The sequence below is a fragment of the Lissotriton vulgaris genome, chromosome 1_1 (genome assembly GCF_964263255.1).
Source record: "Lissotriton vulgaris chromosome 1_1, aLisVul1.2, whole genome shotgun sequence".
NCBI lineage: Eukaryota > Metazoa > Chordata > Amphibia > Caudata > Salamandridae > Lissotriton > Lissotriton vulgaris.
Window position 1 is genome coordinate 1,984,811,502 of NC_141685.1, and position 24,554 is coordinate 1,984,836,055.

Here is a 24,554-nt window from a genome sequence, read left to right on the forward strand (position 1 = left end):
CAGAAAGATTTATATATTTAACTTTGCCAGACAGTAAATCAGTGTCCTTTAATAAGCTAGTAAAAGCAGCGGATCACAACATGGAGTGTAGCCAATGTAAATGTCATATGATGTCAACATTATTTATACGTAGATATGGCCAGTATGTCATTTTAATGATTCAACGTTGTAGGCCTGATGGATCAAAATTGTCAACTTTAATAAAAAATTGTGTGGCTTCTCAGCTGTCAATATCAGGGAGGACTTTTGTTACTGTAGCAATTATCTATCACGATGGTCCATCAACAACATCAGGACATTATACAGCTTACTTAAAGTCTGGAAACGGCTGGTCATTCTGTAATGATTCCGTTGTAACTTTCAAAAAAAAATTGCCGTTTGACCTTAAAAATTCTTACCTGGTGTTTTTAAAACCAAAATTTTAAGTAGAGGGAATGTAAGTCTGCAATGCTGTCTAGATTAAAAATCCAACTATATAAACCTGATGCAAGTAAGTCTGCTTCATAGTAAACAGTATCAGTGTCATAGGAAAAGGAGAACATGAGTGACAAAGAAGAGTAAGATATTAGTAGTCCAGGATTGTGAAAATAATCTCAAATATTTTATTTTTGAAAGTTGCGAAAATAGAAAATGTCGGGATTTGATTGGAAGAATTACAAGACTTGCGAATCGTGGCAACATGATTTGGCCTAGTGGAAACATGTGATATAATGAGAGAAGTTTTTTTTCTATGTAACATATTTTACGTATCGATGGAGGTTTTCTTTCAGAAAGTGGCGGGCTGAAAATATTTGTAGCACAACAGAGTGGATGCTGTTTATAGGAGATCGTTCGACGTCATTGAAAGTAAGTTAATTTTAAGGAGTTTTGAAATCAGATTTCTTAGGTTGTATGGGTTTTTTAAACACAGTCATTTTGATTGTGTTTTTTTTTCCCCGCTGTTACATGATGAATACCTTCAAGTCACTGATTTAAGTGAAATTTGATACATTCTGAGAACAGCAAAAAGAAACCATTTAACATGTATAATTAATGTTATGCTTTTTGTCCTTATGATATACATTTAGAAATGTGAGGTACATATGGGTAAGCTGAGTTTTTTAAATATCAATTTTAATGCTTTCAGTGCTGTACTTCTGGGTAGTGTTTTTTTTTAAAAAAGAAAAGAGGGCTCACCTCAAAGAAAGCTCTTGAAAGCACACATCTTATTTGCATCCTAAATCAAGCATTTAAAATGTTAGACACAATTTTATGATGTCTTTACATCTTTTTTGCGCTGCTATTGCATCACTATTGTGAGACATTAGCAGTGCAAAAAAAGCACCATGTTCCAAAATAGGCCTCAGTTCATCAACATCAAGATACAGTTTCTTTAAAATATATATCTTTAGGATTGTGTAGGGGACGTAGAGAAGCAGAGACTTCTGTAAATGTCAAAGTTGTTGAAAAACTGTTTGTTTTTGAACCTTTTCCCTTGTCTTTTCTAATTTTTAAATACATGTTTTAATATTTTTGAAAATGTTTGTTCTTTGTTTTACAGATTGAAAGTATGAAAAAATATTTAAAAAAGGTAACAAGAATTATAAGGTAAATGTTTTCTACTCTTTTTACCCGCAATGCACTGCTGATGATGTCACTGACAGTATCTCTCATTTACTCTCTATAGCTGTCTTTCTTTTTACATTATTCTCTGTTTACTTCCCTTATACTAACTCTTCTTTTTTTTAAAAAAATATTTTTTTTGGTTCGCTTCCAGTTCGCGAACCGGTCAGCGAACTTGAAGCGAACCAAAAGAAATAGTGCTTGCCAGAGTGATAAACATTCTAGCAATTTTGTTTGAAAGGGGAGGTAGTTCTGAAAAGAACTGTTTTTTTTTGTTTTTGTTGGTTTTTTTTTTTTTTTTTTGTTTTTGAACATTTTTTGATTTTTTTGTATTTTTAGAACTGTTTTATGTTTTTTTTGTGTTTTTTATGGAGGGGAAACAACAAAAAACAGGCATTGAAAACGGCTCAACTGGAGCAAAAAAAAAATTACTTCTTGGGTGCATTAGGGCATTTATGATTTTCGAATGCCGTATTCATCAGGTTGATGCTCATGTTGCCATAGGACAGCATAGCACCACAGTGTATACAAGTTAACTTCATATGTTGGAAGTTGGGTTGAATGTTTGGTACAGTTTCATGTGCCTCTCTTCCCGTCAAAGACATTGTGGATGTAGATCTGGCCACAGGAGTTGTCGTGGGATTGTCTTGTAGATCCCTTAACTCAGCCCGGCTGTAGTTTAAGGGATGCCACCTGCTCATGTGTCGATGCATCGTATAGTTGCCCATGCTGTATTTCTTCTCTGTGCCTCTCGACAATCTGTAATCACAGATGAGGCAGGTGGCATATTTAGCATTCACCTTCTTTGATCCAGGAGGGATGGAGAAAAACTGCCAGATGAAACTTGTTTTTCGTTTTGAAAACCGGGGCAACTCTTGGACAAATTGTGGTTCCTCTCTGTCCTCTTCTTCTTCTTCCTCCTCTTCCTCCTCTCTGGTAGTGATAAATTGACTAGGTGGTCCTCTCTTCTTATGAGGAGGTGGAGGTGGTGGTGGGGGTCCACCAGCTGCAGCAAGTACAGAAGCCATTGTTCAATTCTAGCTAAATGGTCTTTCTCTCACCAAGATGAAAGTCAGAGTGAGGAAATAAGGAGGGGTTTACATGATTTGGGGAAAGCAAAAGTTCTGAACCAATGAAAAGTGTTATTTTTAGGTCACATGACCTAGTCATACATCATTTGGAAACCAAAAGTGAAATGAACCAATGAAAAGTTTGATAAACAAGTCACATGACCTGTTCCGCTTACGTTACGCGGCGCGCGCCGCGTCCCAGATCGCTTCTGGTTCGCGGTCCGGAGCACTTCCGGGAGCGCTAACGCGGCGCGTCATTAGACGCATTACGCGATAACGTGATACATCGCGCTTCCGCGACGCGTCACAGTTCCGCTAACGTAACGTTGACCGGTTCGCCGACTAGATCGCGGCATCAAGATGAGCTAACGGAAAGCTTCCCGGTTCGCGAACTAGAAGCGAAGAAAAAAAAAATATTAAAAAAAAAATTATCAATAAACATCTAAAAATATTTTGGGATTTAAAAAAGAATACATTTTATAGCTACAGATGTTAGCTTTTAAAAAACCAATGAAATTCACAGAAAAAACCATAGGTTATAGACTATATATAGTTAGAAATTTGCATTTAAAAAACCATTGAAATTCAATGAAAAAACCATAGGTTATAGACCATATATAGTTAGGGATTTGCATTTACAAAACCTTATTTTACTCGCACAAAACCATTGAAATTCCATATATAGTTAGTTGCGCTAACTATATATCGCGCACCCGCAATCCACTGCTGATGATGTCACATATTACATCATTCATGACATGGTCAGTGACATCACTGATGACATCACTGATGACATCTCAAATGACATCACTGATGACATCACTGATGACAACACCCAGTGACTGTATGTTTCTGTAAAGTTGAAATATGTCTTACATATTGAAGAATGAGTGGATGTATAAGTGTCTGGATGAAGGATTTAGTAGGTGCATGACTGACTGTATGAGTGAGTGATTAAATGTGTCTCACTGAGTGCATGGGTTAGTGACTAAACTGTCTTAATTTGTGCATTATTATGTCTGTTGTTCTGTAAACTGCTGCATGTGTTGATAAGTACCTATATGAGTAACTATATGGGATATTCATTGGTTGCCCAAGTATTTGTATGGGAGACTGAGTGTGTGTGTGGGTGGCTGGGAGGTGTGTGAGTCTGTGCATAGATGTGTAAGCAGTTGATTCACTAGGTGTATGAGTTCAAGAGTGCATGTGGAAACAGCTATATGGGCGGTTGACTGTGCATGGGTGTGTTGGTGAGTGAATGGATATCTCAGTGCTACATGTGCAAGTAAATACGTATGTAAAACACAATACATGTGAGAGATGACATATATAAATAACTGTGGATAAGAGCCAGTGAATGTGTGAGTGGCTGTATGGATCACTGTGAGCTTGTATCAGGGATTGTATAAGAGAGTAAATATGTCTAAGAATATGTTTGAATAAGTAAGGTGTGTATAACTGTATAGTTGAGGAAATGGAGTGTGATTGATTCTTTCCATGACTGACTAGGTGTGTGAGTAACTCCATGGATGAGTGACAGTCTGTGAGTGTCTGTTTATACTGAGTGTATGTAAGGTTATATTAGAGTCTGAAGAGGTTCATTGTATTATCACATGAGTGATGTCATCAGTGATGTGATCAGTGATGTCAAATGAGATGTCATCAGTGATGTCAAATGAGATGTCATCAGTGATGTCATTTGAGATGTCATCAGTGATGTCATCAGTGATGTCACTGACCATGTCATGAATGATGTAATATGTGACATCATCAGCAGTGGATTGCGGGTGCGCGATATATAGTTAGCGCAACTAACTATATATGGAATTTCAATGGTTTTGTGCGAGTAAAATAAGGTTTTGTAAATGCAAATCCCTAACTATATATGGTCTATAACCTATGGTTTTTTCATTGAATATATATATATATATATATTCACTGAAAAAACCATAGGTTTTAGGCCTTATATAGTTAGGAATTAACATATAAAAAACCATTGAAATTCCTCCTATATAGTTAGCTGGACATTTTATTGATATAAAACCAATGAAATTCCACATATAGTTAGTTGCACTAACTATATATTTCGCGCATTTGCAATCCAATGCTGATGATGTCACATATTACATCATTCATGACATGGTCAGTGACATCACTGATGACATCACTGATGACATCTCAAATGACAACACTGATAACATCATCCAGTGTCTGTGTGTTTTTGTAAAGTTTAAATATGTTTTACATATTGAAGAATGAGTGGATGTATAAGAGTATGGATGAAGGATTTGATTGTATAAGTGAGTAAGTATGTGTTAGTATATCTGTGAAAATGTAAGCTGTTCTGTGTTTAACTGTATAGATGAAGAAATCAAAGTGTGATTGATTCTTTACAGGACTGAGTAGGTGTGTGAGTAACTCCATGGATGAGTGGCAGTGTGTGAGTGTCTGCATAGGTGTATGAGTGCATATGATAGTGTTGTAATGATGAGTGACTTTATGTACGAGTGACCTTATGGGTGAATGAATGAATGTGCATGTAGACGTAGGAATCAGTGAGTGCGTATGTAGTAAATGGTATTGGTGTGTCAATAGTTTCAAAAATGATACTCTGTATTTTACACTAGGTGTAACAGGTTATATTAGAGTGTAAGGAGGTGCATTGTATTATCACATGAAGTATATCATCAGTGGTGTGATCATTGATGTTAAATGAGCTGTCATCAGTGATGTCATCAGTGATGTCACTGACCATGTCATGAATGATCTAATATGTGACATCATCAGCATTGGATTGCGGATGCGCAAAATATATAGTTAGTGCAACTAACTATATGTGGAATTTCATTGGTTTTATATCAATAAAATGTCCAGCTAACTATATAGGAGGAATTTCAATGGTTTTTTATATGTTAATTCCTAATTATATAAGGCCTAAAACCTATGGTTTTTTCAGTGAATTTCCAAGGTTTTTTAAAGGCTAATTCCTAACTATATATAGTCTATAACCTATGGTTTTTTCAGTGAATTTCATTGGTTTTTTAAAAGCTAATATATATATATATATATATATATATATATATATATATGAGTGAGTGATTAAATGTGTCTTACTGAATGCATGGGTTAGTGACTAAACTGTTTTAATGTGTGCATTAGTATGTCTGTTGTTGTGTAAGCTACTGCATGTGTTGATCAGTAGCTATATGAGTGGCTATATGTGTTATTGATTGGTTGCCCGAGTATTTGTATTGGAGACTGAGTGTGTGTGTGGGTAGCTGGCATATATAAATGACTATACATGAGAGCCACTGATTGTGCGAGTGACTGTATGGATCATTGTGTACTTGTTTCAGTAATTGTATAACAAAGTATGTATGTGTTAATATATGTTTGAATAAGTAAGGTGTTGTGTGTATAACTGTATAGTTGAGGAAATGGCAGTGTGATAGATTATTTGCATGACTGATTAGATGTGTGAGTAACTCCATGGATGAGCGGCAGAGTGTGAGTGTCTGTATAGGTCTTTGTATACAGATGATAGTGTTGTATTGATGAGTGACTGTATGTATGAGTCATTCTATGGGTAAATGAGTGGATGTGAGTATAGACCTAGGAATCAGTGTGTGCGTTTGTAGTAACTGGTATTGGTGTGTCAATGGTTTCAAGAATGGTAGTCTGTGTTTAACACTGGGTGTATCAAAGGTTATATTAGAGTGTGAAGAGGTGCATCGTATTATCACATGAATGATATCATCAGTGATGTGATCAGTGATGTCAATTGAGATGTCATCAGTGATGTCATCTGTGATGTCATTTGAGATGTCATCAGTAATGTCATCAGTGATGTCACTGACCATGTCATGAATGATGTAATATGTGACATCACCAGCAGTGGATTGCGGGTGCGCAAAATATAGTTAGTCTGACTAACTATATAGGTGCAATTTCAATGGTTTTGTATGAGTGAAATGTCCAGCTAACTATAACACCCCTTAAACTTATAGTTTTTTGAGTGAATTTCAAGGGTTTTTTCAAAGCTAATTCCTAACTATATAAAGCCTCAAACCTTTGGTTTTTTCAGTGAATTTCAAAGGTTTTTTTAAATGCTAATTCCTAACTATATAAGGCCTGAAACCTATGTTTTTTTCAGTGAATTTACAAGGTTTTTTAAATGCTAATTCCAAACTATATAAGGCCTGAAACCTATGTTTTTTTCAGTGAATTTGCAAGGTTTTTTAAATGCGAATTCTATTAGCGGATAATGTTTACATATGTTAATATCTTTGTGGGACAACCTGAGCAGCCTTAGGGATCCGAATTTTGGACCGGAGCAAGATGCTCTCTGATTGGGCCGTATTTCTTGCCTTCTGCCTCCCTGATTGTGCCGTATTTCTTGGCTTCTTCCCCCCTGATTGTGCCGTATTTCCTGCCTCATGCACCCTGATTGTGCCATATTTCTTGCCTTCTGCACCCTGATTGTGCTGTATTTTTTGCCTTCTGCTCCCTGATTGTGCCATATTTGTTGCCTTCTGCCCACTAATTGTGCAGTTTTTTCTTGCCTTCTGCCCACTGATTGTGCCGTTTGTCGGGCCTTCTGTCCCCCCTGATTGTATTATCTTTGCCAGTGTTGGTTCGCTGCTGGTATTGCCTTTGTCCGTGTTTTTTTTTTGCTGCCGTTATTGTCTTTGCCAGTGTTTTTTTCTGCCGTTATTGTCTTTGCCAGTGTTTGTTTGCTGCCGTTATTGCCTTTGCCAGTGCTTGTTCTCTGCTGGTATTATCTTTGCCAGAGCTGTGTGGGCTGTGGGAGCTGTGTGGGCTGTGAAAGCTGTGTGGGCTGTGAGAGCTGTTTGGGCTGTGAGAGCTGTGTGGGCTATGAGAGCTGTTTGGGCTGTGAGAGTGTGGGCTGTGTGGGCTGTGCTGTGAGAGCTGTGTGGGCTGTGAGAGCTGTGTGGGCTGTGAGAGTTGTGTGGGCTGTGAGGGCTGTGTGGGCTGTGAGGCCTGTGAGAGCTGTGTGGGCTGTGAGAGCTGTGGGGCTGTGAGAACTGTGTTCGCTGTGAGAGCTGTGTGGGCTGTGAGGGCTGTGTGGGCTGTGAGGGCTGTGTGGGCTGTGAGAGCTGTGTGGGCTGTGAGAGCTGTGTGGGCTGTGAGAGCTGTGTGGGCTGTGAGCTCTGCTTCTTTTGTGCCTCGGTCTACCTAGGCGGGCTGTGAGCGCTGTGTGGGCTGTGAGAGCTGTGTGGGATGTGCGAGCTTTGTGGGCTGTGAGGACTGTGTGGGCTGTGAGGTCTCTGTGGGCTGTGAGAGCTGTGAGAGCTGTTTGGGCTGTGTGAGTGTGAGCCATGTGGGCTGTGAGAGCTGTGTTGGCTGTGAGAGCTGTGTGGGCTTGAGAACTGTATGGGCTGTGTTGGCTGTGAGAGCTGTGTGGGCTGTGAGGGCTGTGAGGGCTGTGTGGGCTGTGAGGTCTCTGTGGGCTGTGAGAGCTGTGAGAGCTGTTTGGGCTGTGAGAGTGTGAGCCATGTGGGCTGTGAGAGCTGTGTTGGCTGTGAGAGCTGTGTGGGCTGTGAGAACTGTATGGGCTGTGTTGGCTGTGAGAGCTGTGTGGGCTGTGAGGGCTGTGAGGGCTGTGTGGGCTGTGAGGGCTGTGTGGACTGTGAGAGCTGTGTTGGCTGTGAGAGCTGTGTCGGCTGTGAGAGCTGTGTGGGCTGTGAGAGCTGTGTGGGCTGTGAGCTCTGCTTCTTTTGTGCCTCGGTCTACCTAGCACAAGATGAATGCCAACACTTCCTGGTTTGTAGTGTTGACAGCCAATGAGCATGCAGCTTTCTCTGGAAGGCATGCTGATTGGCTGCTACTGTCTATCAACACTCCAAAACAGAAACAGTTGGCAGCCATCTTGTGCCTCAGTAGACTAAGGCACAGGAAAGCAGGAAAACAAATGTGTAGAACTCAAAAAGGGGGCAGGGTAGAAGCACCCTGACCCTCTAGGCCTGCTCAGGGGGTCCCACAAGGACCCCCAAGGCCCCTAAAAAATTTTTTTTTTTGAAAAATTGCGGGGTGCTCGCACGGTGCGCGCACGGTGCTCGCACTGTGCGCGCTTATAGATATATAATTGATTTCAACTTGCATTTTCTCAGCAACTACTGGAGGGATTTACACCATTTAAGCAAAAGCGTGATCTGCGAATCAGACTCTACCATTTTGCCAAATTTCTTGTAATTCCGTTCCGCCGTTCGGGCTGTAGCCGTGTCTAAAGGTCCTATGGAAAATTGCATGGGGAAAACACGTTTTGGGACCCCCCTTTTTTCTCGGCCCCCGCTTCATGAATCCCCCCGAAACTTTCAGGGAAGGAGTGGAGCGTAACGCGCCATCTTCTTTGAGAAATTCACATAGATTGATCAACCGGCGCCAAAGTTATTCCCAATAGAATGTTGCGGATTTCCTATGGAAACTAGGTCCTAACTATATATACCTACTGGCGACCGCCAGTAGGTAATATATATATATATATATATATATATATATGAAAATCCACAAGTTTGCTGATAAGCAAGGTCGCGCACTCAAGGAGATTCAATCAGAAGGGTTTTATTCACCGGATACCACTACGCGTTTCGACACGCCAAGGTGTCTTGATCACACGATAACCTCTCCCCAATGCTCAGCATGTTAAATACACAGCAAATATACAAACAATAAACATAGATGAGGTTTGCATCAATCAACTGAATCAAGGTAAAACTCGTCGGCCATATTGGAATGGAGTTTTTCTCTTGTCTGTGTGTATGGAAACACAAGATTTAGCCATTGTTATTGCACCAGGATATCTGTAAATCGACCATATTACTAGTGATTTACCCAGTAAATATCGTATTACTATTTAAACACATACAAAACTTAGACAGTGAATTCTAAGTAACGAAGATCAAAGAATTTTTAGAAAATAAACATTATGTTTCTACCAATACATTCTTGGCAATGGGGTATGGTTTATACATGTCGAATCTATTCCATTTCTGTAACCACCCCAGTTTATCTAAGCTCACTTCCCACTATGAGAGAGCTTGATATTCGTACTGGAAACAATATATATATATTAGCGGTCTAGTGCCCTGCTAATGATAAATTCATAGACACCCGGATATAATATAAGTCCGAATAGTGCATGAGGTCTAGTGCCGCAGAGTCAAAAAAATGAAGAATGCATCTCAATGCCAAAAACCATCTATGTAGACAAATGAATTATATTGCACAGAAAAAGGGGAGAAAAGTGCCCATAGTGAAAGTCTTATCTTAATAAGGTGAAGTGAGTTCTTCCATCCAAAATGGAGAAAGGTGGGGCCATGGTGAAGTGGTCAAAGAGTGTGCTGTTCCCCATCCTTATCTCCTGAAAGAGATATATAACAACAACATGATTAAAATGATTTAAAACATATACATAAGTATATCTTATACAAAATCATACTTTGCAAGATTTTCAAAACAACTGTACACAGTGGAGGGAAACAGATTTTCTACTACAGATTACCTACAAGTAGAAATGAATCAGAGCGAGAACAAAATACTCATGCAACATTATTCATTATGGAGATGGGTTGCCAGTTCTTCATCCATATTATGCCCTCCCGGGGATCTGGTCTCGAGCTCCATGACCAATCTCGATTCCCTCTTTCTAAGAGCCAATTCTCTATTGCCACCCTGTCTTCCTACATTCACTTGTTCTACTGCATAGTATTTTAACAAGGAGTTGTTGGATTTATGGAAGTCTTGGAAGTGTCTGGCAATGGGATATTTGGCATCTTTGTTTGTAATAGCTCAAAGGTGTTCTTGTACACGCTTTTTAGCCATGCAGGTAGTGCTACCAACATACTTGATTTTACAGGGGCATTCTAAGATATACACCACATAGTTGGTGTTGCATGTCAAGAATTGCTTGATCTTTCTGCGTTCTGGGGTACCTGGGATTGCAATATCCTTGACCATTACACTGGCTCTACATGCCCGACAATGTCCGCAGGGATAGAAACCTTTGAGTCCCTGAATGTGTTGTTTCTTGGACTCAGTGATATCTCCCTTGACCAGGATATCTCTTAGGTTCCTACCTCTCCTGTATGTGATCTGCGGTCTTTCTGTAATTTGTGGGCCTATGATATTGTCTGCTTGTAATATTTTCCAGTTTTCATTGATGATTTTCTGAACTTTACTGGATTGTTCATGGAAAGTAGTGATGATTCTTGTGTTAGCAGGGGCAGTGTCATCCCTAGTTTTATGTATCAGAGTGCTAGATCTCTCTATATCCTGGACTTTTTTGACAGCTTTGGTAAGGACCCATTCAGGATAACCCCGTTCTCTGAATCTGGTCAGCATGGTTTCTTGTTCTTTGGACTGGACCAAAGAACAGGAAACCATGCTGACCAGATTCAGAGAAACATCCTGACCCTATAGGCTTCCTCAGGGGGTCGTTCATGAATTTTTAGGCTATATATATATTTTTTTAAAATAGAAAAATCGCGGGGTACGCGTACGGAAATCGGTAGACTTATGAGCACGAGCTGTATGCTGATTGGCTGTCAACCGTCTGTCAACACTGCTAACCAGGAATTGTTGGCAGCCATGTTTTTGGTCGCAAGAATCGAGTCATAAGAAAATAGGATAACAAAGTTGAAAAATAAGGAAAGGGGGCAGGGTAGAAACATCCTGAACCTCTAGGGTTGCTCAGGGGGTCGTTCATGGATGTTTAGGCTATTTATTCTAATTTTTGGGGAAAAATCGTGGCGTATGCGTACGGAAATCCGTAAGAGCACGAGCTGTATGCTGATTGCCTGTCAACGCTCTAAACTAGGAAGTGTTTGCTGTCATCTTTTAATGAAGTATGCAGGTGGGGTCATGGCCCTCGTACTTGCCCCGGTGACTGCCACATTCCTGGGGCAGTAATATTTTTAAAAAAAGGGGGGTCCGTGACGGCACGGATCCCCCAGCCCCGGATTTTACCACTTTTCAGGGCTTTTTAATGTTGGGAGGGGGTCGTGTGGTCTCCGTCCTGGAGCTCTTGATGGCTCTGGGGACCACCATCTCTCAGAGCCGACTCCTGCAGTGTCCCAGGGTGTCTACCCCCGGGACACTGCTGTTTGGTATTGTAGGGCGGGAGCGTCGCGGCTCAGGAAACCGGTTTCCTATTTGAAAGAGAAAGCAAGTTAAGCTGCCGTGTCTTTCAAATAGCAAGCAGATTGCTTTTCGTTAGAGAGAGCAGTATATAAACTGCTCTCTCTGACAAAGTAATACCGGCTCTCGACGGACACGGGGAGCTGGCTGGGACCGTGGGGGTATTGGTGTTCCCTGCACGGTCTCTAATGATATTTTTTGAGTCCCGGGGAATGGGTTCCTTTGCAGCTCCTTTAACATTTATACATTTAATTTGTGTAAAATCCTTTTTTTATGTTGGGGAACAGAGTATTCCTCTAGTGACTTTGTCATCCATGTATGTTTTTTACTTTTTTTTTATTTGAATTCCGTTTTATTTACAGTATGTTTCTACCTCTTTTAAGAATGAGTTCCACAGTGTAGCGTCCGTTTCAGTGTTTGTAGCGTTTTTGTTCTTTTGCTTACTTACCAGTTTGTGTTCAAGATTCGGTGTCCTATTTGTGTGGACATGTACTTTACTGCTGTTCTTTGCTTCCCTCCACCGTAATTGACAACGTAATGGGGTGAGTCAAAGCATGGCACTGTGTTTGCAACACAGTTGGTGGGATAAATAAATAAAGCCCTTGACACAATGCAGAGTGACACTTTTTATTGTATTTAATTTTCAAATGTTTTTCAAAATAAAATACACTCATGTACAAAATATTGTTGCTTTATTTGCAAGATAAATATCTAATATAATTCATATGAATCACCACATATGCTGATATTACAGTTAAAGATAAAATAAAGTGTTTAAGTTTTTGTACAAGGACCTACAACAAAAATTCAGAATGGAAATTCAACAAAACAATTTAGAAGACAGTTTCGAAATTAGTAACAGTGTCATAGAAGAGCTGAACATACTTTTTACAAGTAGCGAGAATGAAGAGGAAGATATAAATGCTGCAGATATTATCTGTGATTTCCTAGACTAAACCTGAGATGTTGATTTTCTGGAAGCATTAGATGACATCGAGTATGATCATATGCGTTTTGAAATTGATAAACAGGAATATGAAATACATGATGACATTATTTCAGAAGCTCTATTAAGATATGAGATGTTATAAGAATACAATTTATTAAAGTGGTTTGAGACATTCTTGTTGCAGAATTGTAATCATTCAGCTAGTACTGAAGTACTCATGTTGCAAAGTGGGCCTTAGGGCATGGACTGCTTCAAACCCCTATAGACTATGTATGCAGTTTTTTATGCACCGGCAAATTTGACTTTTATACCTTTAATTGCCCAGTCTGTTTCCTTACACTTCCAGGAAACACTAATACAGTTCTAGAAAGGCAGTAAGTGTTTAAAATTCTTACTGCCTTCGGCTGGGGTAGTTGTTACAACAAAAAGGCTCGATAAAAGGCCTGCAGTTTGAATACGAATATGAAATAGAATAGTTGATAACCATAGCCAAGAAAGGCAGCAAGTTGGTGTGTGTGTACGTGTAGATGGTGTGTTGATTGAGTGGAAGATGAATAATGTAAAAAATAAGAAAAGCTGCAAGTGTGCAAATTACCCACTGCTATTCACGGGTAGTAGTTACCAAGAAGGCTCAATAAAAGGCCTGTACTTTGAATTAGAATAACAAAAAGAAGATTTGATAACCATAGACCACACTGGCTCTTAATATTCGTTGACTTTTACTAAGCTTTTTATTATACATGAACGGCAGGGGTAGTAGCTACAACAAAAAGGCTCGATAAAGAGCCATGAGTTTGAATCAGAATATGAAATTCAAGAATAATTGATAACCCCAGCCAAGAAAGGGAGCAAGTAAGTGTGTGTACATGGCTCGATAAAGGGCCTGCACTTTGAATAGTCTTATGAAATTAAACAATAATTGATAACCCCTGTCAAAAAGGCAGTAACTAGGTGTGTGTATGCGTGGATGATGTGTTAATTGAGTGGAAGATGAATAAGGTGCAAAATAGCAAAGGCAGCAGACCCGCACAATACCTACTGCCTTGTCAGGGAAGTGGATGTTTTGATTTCCAGTCCGTTACATAGAGTGGGAGTTGCATTCCGCAGTGAGAGTCTTCTAAGTAAACAAGGAAGTGCATAAATTACACACTCCCGATACTGGGTGGTAGTGTTCAAAAATAACAATATTGGCCCCTTTCTGGGGTTATACAAAAGGTGAAAAATAAGAAAGGCTGCAGATGCGCAAAGTACCCACTGTCTTGTCAGGGTAGTGGATGTTTGGATTTCAAGTCCATTACACAGACTGTGCGTTGGATTCCGCAGTGGGAGCCTGACAAATGGGTATCATATCTAAGCAAGCAATGGAAGTGCACAAAGTACTAACACTGTGCGGTAGAAAGGATGCAAGAAAGGACGCAAGTGTGCAAATTACCCACTGCCATTCACGAGTAATAGTTATCAAGGAGGCTCAATAAAGGGCCTGTACTTTGAATTTGTATTACAAGAAGAATAATTGATAACCCCAGCCAAGACAGGCAGCAAGTGTGCAAATTTACCACTGCCTTCGGGTGGGGTAGTAGCTATAACAAAAAGGCTGAGAAAGGGCCATGAGTTAGAATCAGATTATGAAATTCAAGAATAATTGATAACCCCAGCCAAGAAAGGCAGCAAGTAAGTGTGTGTACATGTGGATAATGTGTTCATTGATTGAAAGATGAATAAGGTAAAAAGTTAAAAATTTTGAAGATGCGCAAAGTAAGCATTGTCTTATCATGGAAGTAGATATTTGGATTCGGAGCTCATTACAGACTGTGCGTCGGAAGAAAGGATGCAAGTGTAGAAATTACGCACTGCAATTTATGGGTAGTAGTTTACAAGAAGGCTGAATAAAGGATGTGTACTTTGAATTTGTATCAGAAGAAGAAGAAGAAGAATGTATAACCCCAGTCATGAAAGGCAGCAAGTGTGCATATTTCTAACTACTTTTGGTGGGAGTAGTTACAACAAAAAAGTTTGATAAATGTCTAATGAGTAATGATGAGGACAGATATGTTTCTGTTTTTTATGAAGTTTCACGTAACAGAAAAGTTCATCGCAATAAATGTATAGAAATGTAAGTTTATTAAAATCAAGATTAATATGTGAGTTTGGACTGCTTGCCGAAGATGCTGTTGCAGCAGTTTATGTGGTTGGTGCAGCAGCAGGTGAGTTGCCCAGCAATTTTTGTGTTGCAGCTCAAGCAAAGTTGTTGTGGTGCAAGTTCTTCACGTGTTGCACTATATTTTCTATGTGTAAGAAGTCTTTTTTGGATGGATTAACCTTTGAAAGAGTTGTTTGGTAAATTTTTCAGATTACTTTTGGAGCATTAACCTTCGCCTGGAGTATTAGCAATCACAAAAAGGTTTAATAAAGGTCTTTGACGTTCAATCAGAATATGAAATTGAAGAATAATTGATAATTCCAGTCAAGAAAGGCAGAAAGTGTGCAAAATAAGCACTGTTTTCGGCTAGGGTAGTTGGTACCAATGAAAAGATGATGTGAAACAAAGGAATGTTGAGCATAGCGATGCTCTTGCTCCCTGTACTTTATTAGGTTGATAGACTGTTCCCCGTAAGACTAAAGTTCATCACAATACATGCATAGAATGTTAATTTCACCGAAATGAGGATCAATTTGTGGGTGTGGAATGCTTGCTAAATATGCTGCTGCAGCAATCGATGTGCTTGGTGCAGCATCAGGTGGATTTTCTTGTGACGTCCGTGTTGGAGCTCTAGCAAAGTTCTTGATATATCGTATCATACTTGGTGTGCCAAAGGAGTATTTTTTGGATGCATCACTCCTTTAAAGAGTTGTTTGGGAAATTTTACAGGTTACTAACGGAGCATTACCCTTTTTTTTCTCTTCAGGAATAGTAAATAAGTTCCAAATTAGAGCTTTTTTCTTCTTCTTTGGAGGGTGTTCAGGAATGAAATCTCTTTTTGAAGAAAAGGTGAAAGATGAGTGCATTGCTGTTATTATGGTGATTTTCTTTCTGTTTGACAGGATTCTCAGAAAAGATGGTCCTTCTTAGGAACTCAAAGTAGAATGAATAAAAAGGGAGGGATCTTTGAACAGTTGGAATAGGAAGTGTTATGAACTGATACACTATAATACATATATTTTCTGACTTTTTCTCAGTTAAATATTGACTTTTTAATTGTAAGACTTGTTTTAAGTCTTTATCTTGTGTACTTTTGGGTATATTGCATGCACAGTATCATCTGAGTTGCAAATTTGGGAGCATCTTTGATCCATATTAATATGTATGTGAGGAGCATCTTTTGGTTGATACTCTTCTCTCCAATAGAAATCCAAAACCTTTCCAAGAGGAGAATTTTTTTTATTGGTGAAAAAAGATATTATAGCTTCGAATCTATTCCAAATTTGCTCCTTTAGATTACTTTTTCATTGCGGCAGCCCTGTTATCGAAAGTTAATATCTCGATTCATCCCAAACTGGTATCAGACCATAATCCGGTGGTTTTAGAGCTGGCTCTGGATTCAGGGTTTCAACTAGGCCCTCGACCTTGGACTTTTGACAGGCAAATATTAGGTGATAAGGAGTATTTTCAATTTATGAGCAAGGTTATCAAGGAATTTTTTGTTATAAATAAGGGGACAGCTTCACAGGAGATTGTCTGGGACACATTTAAATCAGTTGTCAGAGGAGAAACCCTTAGCTTTTCCAAATTTAAACGCAGGAAAGCTTTGAGGAAACATCAAACAAGATTTTGAACGTGTTACTATTACTGAATGTAAGCTAGGTGATGCAATTCGACTTGGTCTTGAGCCTGCTCTAGTCCAAAAGGCCCAACAGGATCTTACTATTGCAAGATCGTTTGCCTATACTAAAATTGCTGATCAGATTGCTGAAAAATTTACAAAACACAAAGAAGAGGCGTATGAATTTGGTGAAAACACCGGCAGATTACTGGCAAAGAGGCTAAAGGAGAGGGCAGTGTATAACGATATCTCAAAAATTGTGGATATACAAGGGAATTTGCAGGATACTAAGGCGGGGGTTCTAGAGGCGTTCCAAGAATTTTACCAAACATTATATAGCAATCCTGGGTCTGATACGGGGCTTGGAATAGGTGTTGGGGAAGAAAAGAAGTATTTCATCGACTTGACCTCTGAGACATTATCAGACCACTGTAAATTAACATTATCCTTCCCTTTGGATCCTTCAAAGGTGGAACTAGCACTTTTAGGTCTGGCACAAGGAAAGGCCATGGGCCCTGATAGTATCCAGCTAGAATTCTATTGTACGTTTTGGAATATATTAAAGACTGAACTGGTGGAAGTATGTCAGCAGGCTTTTTTAGGTAAGGCACCAGATTCATGGTCAAAAGCAACAATCGTAGTTTTTAAAAAGAAAGGGAAAAAAGAAACTGAATTGGGCTCATACAGACCAATCTCGCTATTGAATATAGACAGCAAGAAATATTCTAAAATCTTGGCGAATAGGATGTGTGATCTGATTCCTGGGTTAGTCTCAGTAAGGCAGCATGGGTTTATGCAGCGTAGAGACACCACTGACCATATTAAAAAGATTATCTCTATATTAGACTGGTCACAAAGTATAAAATCTCCCATTGGCGTAGCCCTGTTGGATGCCAAAAAGGCATTTGACAGGGTCTCGTGGCGGTTCTTGTGGGCAGTCTTGGTCTGGAAGGGATTTCCGATAGAATTTATTACAGCGATACAGACTCTGTATTCTCATCCTTCAGCTGTAATTCGTGTAAGTAGGGACGTTTCTAGTCAAGTCGCAATTGCAAGGGGGACGAGACAAGGTTGTCCCTGCTCCCCCTTGCTATTCGCCTTATATCGACCCTTTCATAGTTACCTTAGAGAGAGATAGAATAATAAAACCTGTGCAAATAAATACTGGATCTTTCAAAGTATTTGCATACGCAGATGATATTGCTGTGATAACGTCAAATATTGAAGAGGCCTTACCTCAGATAATTGAGGAGGCGAGAATCTTTGGGAAACTTTCTGGGTACAAATTAAATGTTGCTAAAACTCAAATGCTTCATTCACAAACTAGCTACCCTGAAAATATGATCTTTGAGACTGAGGCAACCTATCTCGGTATCAAGATCACACCGAAGGTAGAGGATATTATTGCTATAAATCTTGATCCTATTATTAGCTCATCTAATAAAACATTAGAAAGGAATAATAACTTACATCTTTCATTGTTTGGTCATAGCAACGTCTTAAAAATGTTGTTTTTCCCTAAATTTTTGTATGTATTTCGCTCCATTCCATTTTTTATTCCTACCGTCTTTTTTGCCCGAATCAAGAGAATGTGCTCAAGGTTTCTTTGGGGTTATCATCGAGCTAGAAGAGCTTTGAAATGGTGCTTTTTACCCAGAGAGAGAGGAGGTTGGGCGATACCTGATTTCCAACTATATCATTGGATTGCTATATTGAAAAATATGGGGTGTTAATTTTGCCGGAAGATCCGTCACCAGATTTTGCCGCCCCCTCAATCTAAGAGATGCTTTTGGGAACAGAAGCAAAGCATTGTTTGAATCGTATAATCGAGCCAAGCTATTTAAAAAAAAACGAAATTTAAGGCAGTTACTGCAGCGTACACAATATGGAGAAAAACATAAAAGAAATTAGCTATAGGTTTGGATTTGCGTGCCTTTACCCCTCTTCAAAATTCCTTTTTTCTACCTGAGATTTTTCGTGACTATGTAATGGTAAGATGGCAAGACTTGGGCATCCATCACCTAGGGGATTTATTTCAGGGGACTCATTTTGAGTCATTTGAATTTCTGCAAAAGACTTATAAACTAGATCGAAGGGACTTTTTAAAATACCTTCTGGTCCGTAGCTTCTGCGAACAGAAATTAAAAAAGAATGAGATTATAATAAATAAAATTGAGATTGTGGAAGCACTTAGAACAAGGGCCAAAATGGGCCTCCTTTACCAATTGTTTACGGCTAAAATGAAGGATGATTTAGAAGTAGGTGAGAGAAAATGGACGAATAAAGGGTTGGAAGGGGTTAATTTCACAAGAAGTATCGACCTTGCAACGAATGTTCTCTATAATTGTCCCCTAAAGTCGCAGCACTTTATGTCAATTTTTTGATTATATTACACACCGGGGAAATTGGCCAAGTGGAATACAGGAAGGGGGACCAGCTGTAGTCGTTGTGGTCTATATGCGGGTGATGCCATTCACATGTTTTTCACCTGTTTTAAACTCTCTAAATTTATTATTAAGATGTAGAGGTCTTTATCACAGACAATTTAGGTATACCAATACAAATGTCACCAACATTGGTGATACTCGGATATCAAGAAAATATGCTGAATGACCTGTCCCCCGCTGAGCAGGGATTTGTTTTTATTTGTATAGCCATTTTCCATTTATGTATCACCTCTCAATGGCTGGACGAGACATCGCCAACTTTTATTAACTGGCAAACTAGACTGCTTTCCACATATCATCTTGAGATGGCACTGTATAGAACTAAGGGTATCAGAAGGAAAGAACGGGGGAGTAAATTGTGGCACCCTATTGCAATGTGAATAGGCTCGTAATTTCAAGAAACTTTGGAAATAAAGGAAGACACTTTAGGATTTTTTCCATTTAAAGCCACAAAACGTTATGTTGTATTGTAATAGCGAGGATTGCTTGCAAGATATATTCAATTTGTGCAAGTGTTTTGTAACGATTATACCTATAGGAGTATTGTTTTTCTGTTTGAGCTATCAAGTATCTGTTTGCCGACATAAACTTCAATAAAAAAGGAATGTTAGAGGAAGTCTGGTCCAACTCTAAAAGGATTATGCAAATCGTGATAGCTGAAAGAAGTTTGTCTCTACATTACTTTTTAACATAATTCAGACACAACACTAGATTGCAGGAGTGTGAAAATGTCTACTTAGACATGTTGCATGCGATCATGTTACATGAAAAGATACATTTTTTACATATTTAACCAGTAAAAGGTAAGTAAGATTTACATTTGCTTTTAGAAAGTGAAGGTGGAGTCATCTGCTGTATTCCAAACATTGGGCCTGTTGGGAAGATAGTGAAAAGTAACTTGTTATTAAGATTGCATTGTTTAAAGGTCAATAGCTTTTTGAAATGAAAACTTTATATGTATTTACAGGGTAAACATTGATTTTTTGTTCTGGGTGTTCTTTGGTCTTGAATATTATCGTTATCCTGGTGGGTGTGTATGTAATCACCATCTTTTGAGCACCTCCAACCAAGAGGATTATACACTAGATATATAGACTTAAAATGTTCCATGATGTGGAGACCATAGAGCAAACCCACAACTTGTGTCATATTATTGTTTAAAGTCAAACGTGATGACTCCATTAGGTTCATTGCAATTGTCAGTCCTAATTCTTAAGAAATATTAAATTAGTAAAAATCTGGGCTACTGGATGCTGAGTGGGTAGTATTATGCAAACTGAAAAAATAATAGTACATGTATATGTTGAGCAAAATTCGAACCTGAATGTCATACCAATCCTAATTTTCAGAGCAGAGAATTTCAGTACACACATTGCTGGGAAATTGTTACTTAAAGATAAGTAACTGTAATAAGAATGAAAATATACATATATTTGGTGTTGAGGAACCTGTTTGAGAGGAAGGTATCGATTAGTTGTAAAAATATATAAAAGCACACAAGCTTCTAAAGAGTAACCAATATGTACATCATACGCTATTAGGTATAGTATACACAATTTACATGTAGCAGAACGTGGTGTACCTGGTACAGGTTGTGAAGATTGATCACGTTGTGAAGATTGATCACATTGTGGATATTGATCATGTGCTGGTGAATTACCACTGGTTATGCTTCGTGCAAATTAATTAAGAAACAGTAACATTTCTTAAAGAAGAAATTAGTTTAACAACCTTACAGAAAAGTTTCTTAAACACAGTTAATACAAAATAACTTTCTTATATTAATGTAGTTTGAAAAATATTTTGTGTGTAGAAAGTTTAAGTGAGGGATATAGAGTACAGTCTATACAAATACAGAGGTAAGGTCTGTCGAAATCAATGCAGTTGAAAACATGACAGTTTAACAAAGGGTGCTCAGGCCCTGCAGTCCAGTAGTAGCATGTACATGAGCAGTCTTGGTATACCTAACTATCAAGAGTAACATTTTAATCATGGACAAACAATTACCATTACACTCTCAAAAAAGGCAGCAATTGCACTTTCAGACTGGTCATGAAGTGGCAAAGTGTCAAATAAAGGGCCAGTACAACACTGTAGTGTCAAAGTTATAAATCCAACAATTTATTATGAATTACATCTATGGTATTCTGAGGAGGCAACTATAGGTCACCTGAGAAAGTAAGAAATGTTAAATTAGTGGAGGATTAAAAGGGAGCAAACATGATGATTACGAGAGAGTACGTATGTTGAAACACAAAGCACGTGGCGTAGCACAAAAATGCAACATATATATTTATGAAAGCACAATATGTAAGAAAACAGGCCTGGGAAGGCCATGTGAGGCAGTAATAAATATTAAAATTCATGGGAGAAAAAAAAAGGAAAATAGAGTTGGGAGGGACACATGACGCAGTAAAAAAAATAATACTAATATGAATGCACAAATTGGACCAATAGAGGCTAAAGCACAGGGCACAGTTCAAAAACACGACACAGAAATTTATGGACTCACAATTTATTTAGAAAAGGCCTAATAGGGCCCGTGACGCAGAAGGAAATATTACGATCAACCATATCTGATCAATAACAATAGAGGCCCGGGAAGGCCACGTGAGGTAGCAATAATTAATAAAAGTTACAGGACGATTAGGAGGGAAGAAATACAATGAAGTACAAAGCACATGGAGCAAAAAAATAAAGCAAAACAGAGCTGGGAGGGCCACATGACGCAGTAAAAAAATAATACTATTATGAACGCAAAATTTATAAGAATACAGGCTAAAGCATGGGGACCTTGTCAGAACCACCATTGATCACAGCTGATCCCTACCTGTCTTATTGGGGGCATTTCGACCTGGAGCCAGCTTCTGCTTTTCCTGCCGGTCCCGTTGCCTTGTGCCACAGTACTCGCTCTCCCCCCACCGCCACATCTTTGCAACATCTGTGTGCGGCCGCTGTGTGGGGGGGGCGGCCTGTGAGCGGGGAACTACCACTTCCAGCTTGCAACGCGGCCGGAAACCGCCAACGGGATAATCGCGCCAGGAGGCGCTTAAAGCACAGCGTTACCACGGGTGGAGCGGATACTTTGTTAGAACCACCATTGATCACAGCTGACCCCTACCTGTCTTATTGGGGGCATTTCGACCTGGAGCCAGCTTCTGCTTTTCCTGCCGGTCCTGTTGCCTTGTGCCACATTACTCGCTCTCCCCCCGCCGCCGCATCTTTGCACCATCTGTGTGCGGCCGCTGTGTGGGGGGGGACCTGTGAGCGGGGAACTACCACTTCCAGCTTGCAACACGGCTGGAAGCCGCCAACAGGATAATCACGCCAGGAGGCGCTTAAAGCAGGGCGTTATCACCCGCGTCGCGGGAGCGCACGGGAGCGTCCCGGGAGAAGCCCGGGCAAAGGGCGGGCCATCTGTGGCCGTCCGAGGACATAGGAGGACGGGCCGGGCCACACCATTAACATCTCCATACTTCTGCTTCACCACTCGGCGTTTACAAGCCTCTGGGTGAGTCAGCAGGAGAATTCAGGGCTTTGAAGGGGTCCCCAGAGAAACGTTCTTACTATCCACTTTAAGTGAAGCAGGGTCACAATGCGGCCCCAACGAAAACCACGTCTTCTTTGAAAGTTGGTTAAGGGATGGGTAAGCGTAAATCAATGGAAGGAGTGGGGCGAGTGAGTAGGCAAAACCACCAAAACAGAGTAAAAGAAAGAAATCAAAGAGAGCACCAAAACATGCAGCCATGAACTGTATCCTTGACAGGGTTGACTCTGTTGTTGACAAATGCCACAAAATGTTGACTGATGAAGCGGGAACCCCCGGGAAGTTGGGCTCTGCTCAAGTGGTAGGTGGGGTGGTGACTGTTGTGCAAGAGCTAGTAGGTCCACCTATCACTATACCCGATATGTTTCGAGCACAGACTAAATCCAGTGTGGTTAATCTACCACATTAGAGAGAGAAAGGGCCTCCCCGGGGGGCAGGAAGGGTGTTTACCCTGGCGATAGAAGTCCTGGTCAAGATGGAGAAGCTACTGCCCAAATTGTAACTGATAATGACACCATTCTATGTTCCAACATATTTAAGATACTGGCGGACATACAGCATGAGGAGTCCAATGCTGTCTCTAGTCGAGTAGCTAACTCTCCCCAAACTATAAGAACAGGCGATGACTGTGATCTTATAAGCTGTAAAGATTGTTTGGGAATTGTTAGCCACTTAGTTAAATTAGTCTCATTATTGAGAGATGAGATCGAGGTCGTGAAAACATTAAATATTAACTTAACCTCAACAATAAAACCTACCCATGGCGATCCCTGGTCTCAATCTGGGGCCGCTCAAAAGAAACCTATTGCTTACCCAACCAAACCCACCCAAGGAACCCATTTATCCCTAGGGAAACGTGACTCAATAGGTAGTAAAGTACCCCGACCCGTCTTGTAGAAGGAGGTGCGAAAAGCTTGCCAAGCATCACTAAAGCCACCACAAGTAGGGTACAAGGTTCCCCGATGAAAAGTAGGTTAGAAAACCAGCCTAGAACTAGTGAACAGAGGAACCTGAGGAGCACTAGGGGGACCAGTGGCCCAGTGGGGTCGGCTCAACAAAAGGCAATAAGATCGATGGCAGGGGCACTGCAAAGTAGCATCTCTAATCATCAAAAAAAGCGGACATCAAATTGTAGTTTACAGCTTGGCAGGGGGGAGGTACATATGAAGGGTAATTTTTCTACAAACAAAATTTACATGACTAACCTTCCAAAGCAAGACAGGAGTATTAATTGCCTCAGGGAAGGGGTAGATTCTCTGCCGAGCAAAGCTATACACTGGCTGCGTTACATCAGAGGCTGTCGATCTGTCATAAGGGGCGACATAGTAAAAGCAACAAGACTGAGTCACCCTGGGGAATGCCATGATGTCATTGAACTAACACTGTGCACCTAGGATTTAGCTGAGAAACTATTCCAACTAAAATTTAGACCCATCCCACCAATTTTTTCAGGCATTCGGCTGAGGAAGGTGCCCCCTCTTCCATTTTCACCCGTCCCCCTTATGTCTTCAAATAAAAACAGGCTCAGGAATAGCAGCTCTGGGCGGGAAGCCATAGATTGACAGCTAAATATTGGGACGGGCGAAATGTCAAACAAAATATCGGGGTATAGAGAGAGTAATCCTGATGTCGCCTACTTAGGGGGTGAGGGGATTGATAATGAGGGTCAGACAGGGGATAGCCTAGCAAAAGGCGATGCGAACAGCGCTATGGTTGGGATGGTATTCCTTTCCCAGACCTAGCTCCAAACATTGGAATGGAATCTGTAAGGGTAAATGATCTTAGTATACCTAATTTAGCAACCACAGGACTATTGCAAGACTTTAATGGGGATGGGGGTAAGATAATCTCTTGGAATATTGCAGGACTGGGCACAAGATTACAATCACCTGAATGGCTTTCTTTTATAAATGGTTTTGATATCTGTCTCTTCCAAGAGACCTGTGCCTGCGAGCCCCAGTTTCTTCCGGGTTTCTTGAATTTTTTCTCGCCTGCACTTAAAGGACCCAAAGGGCGGCTGAA

At 40.0% G+C, this 24,554-nt stretch overlaps 1 protein-coding gene across 1 annotated transcript in view; it reads left to right on the plus strand.

Moving 5' to 3' along the window:
- Nucleotides 1-24,554, plus strand: part of LOC147751480 (cadherin-related family member 3-like) — an 853,888-nt gene that overhangs the window by 468,978 nt on the left and 360,356 nt on the right. The window lies entirely within an intron of this gene.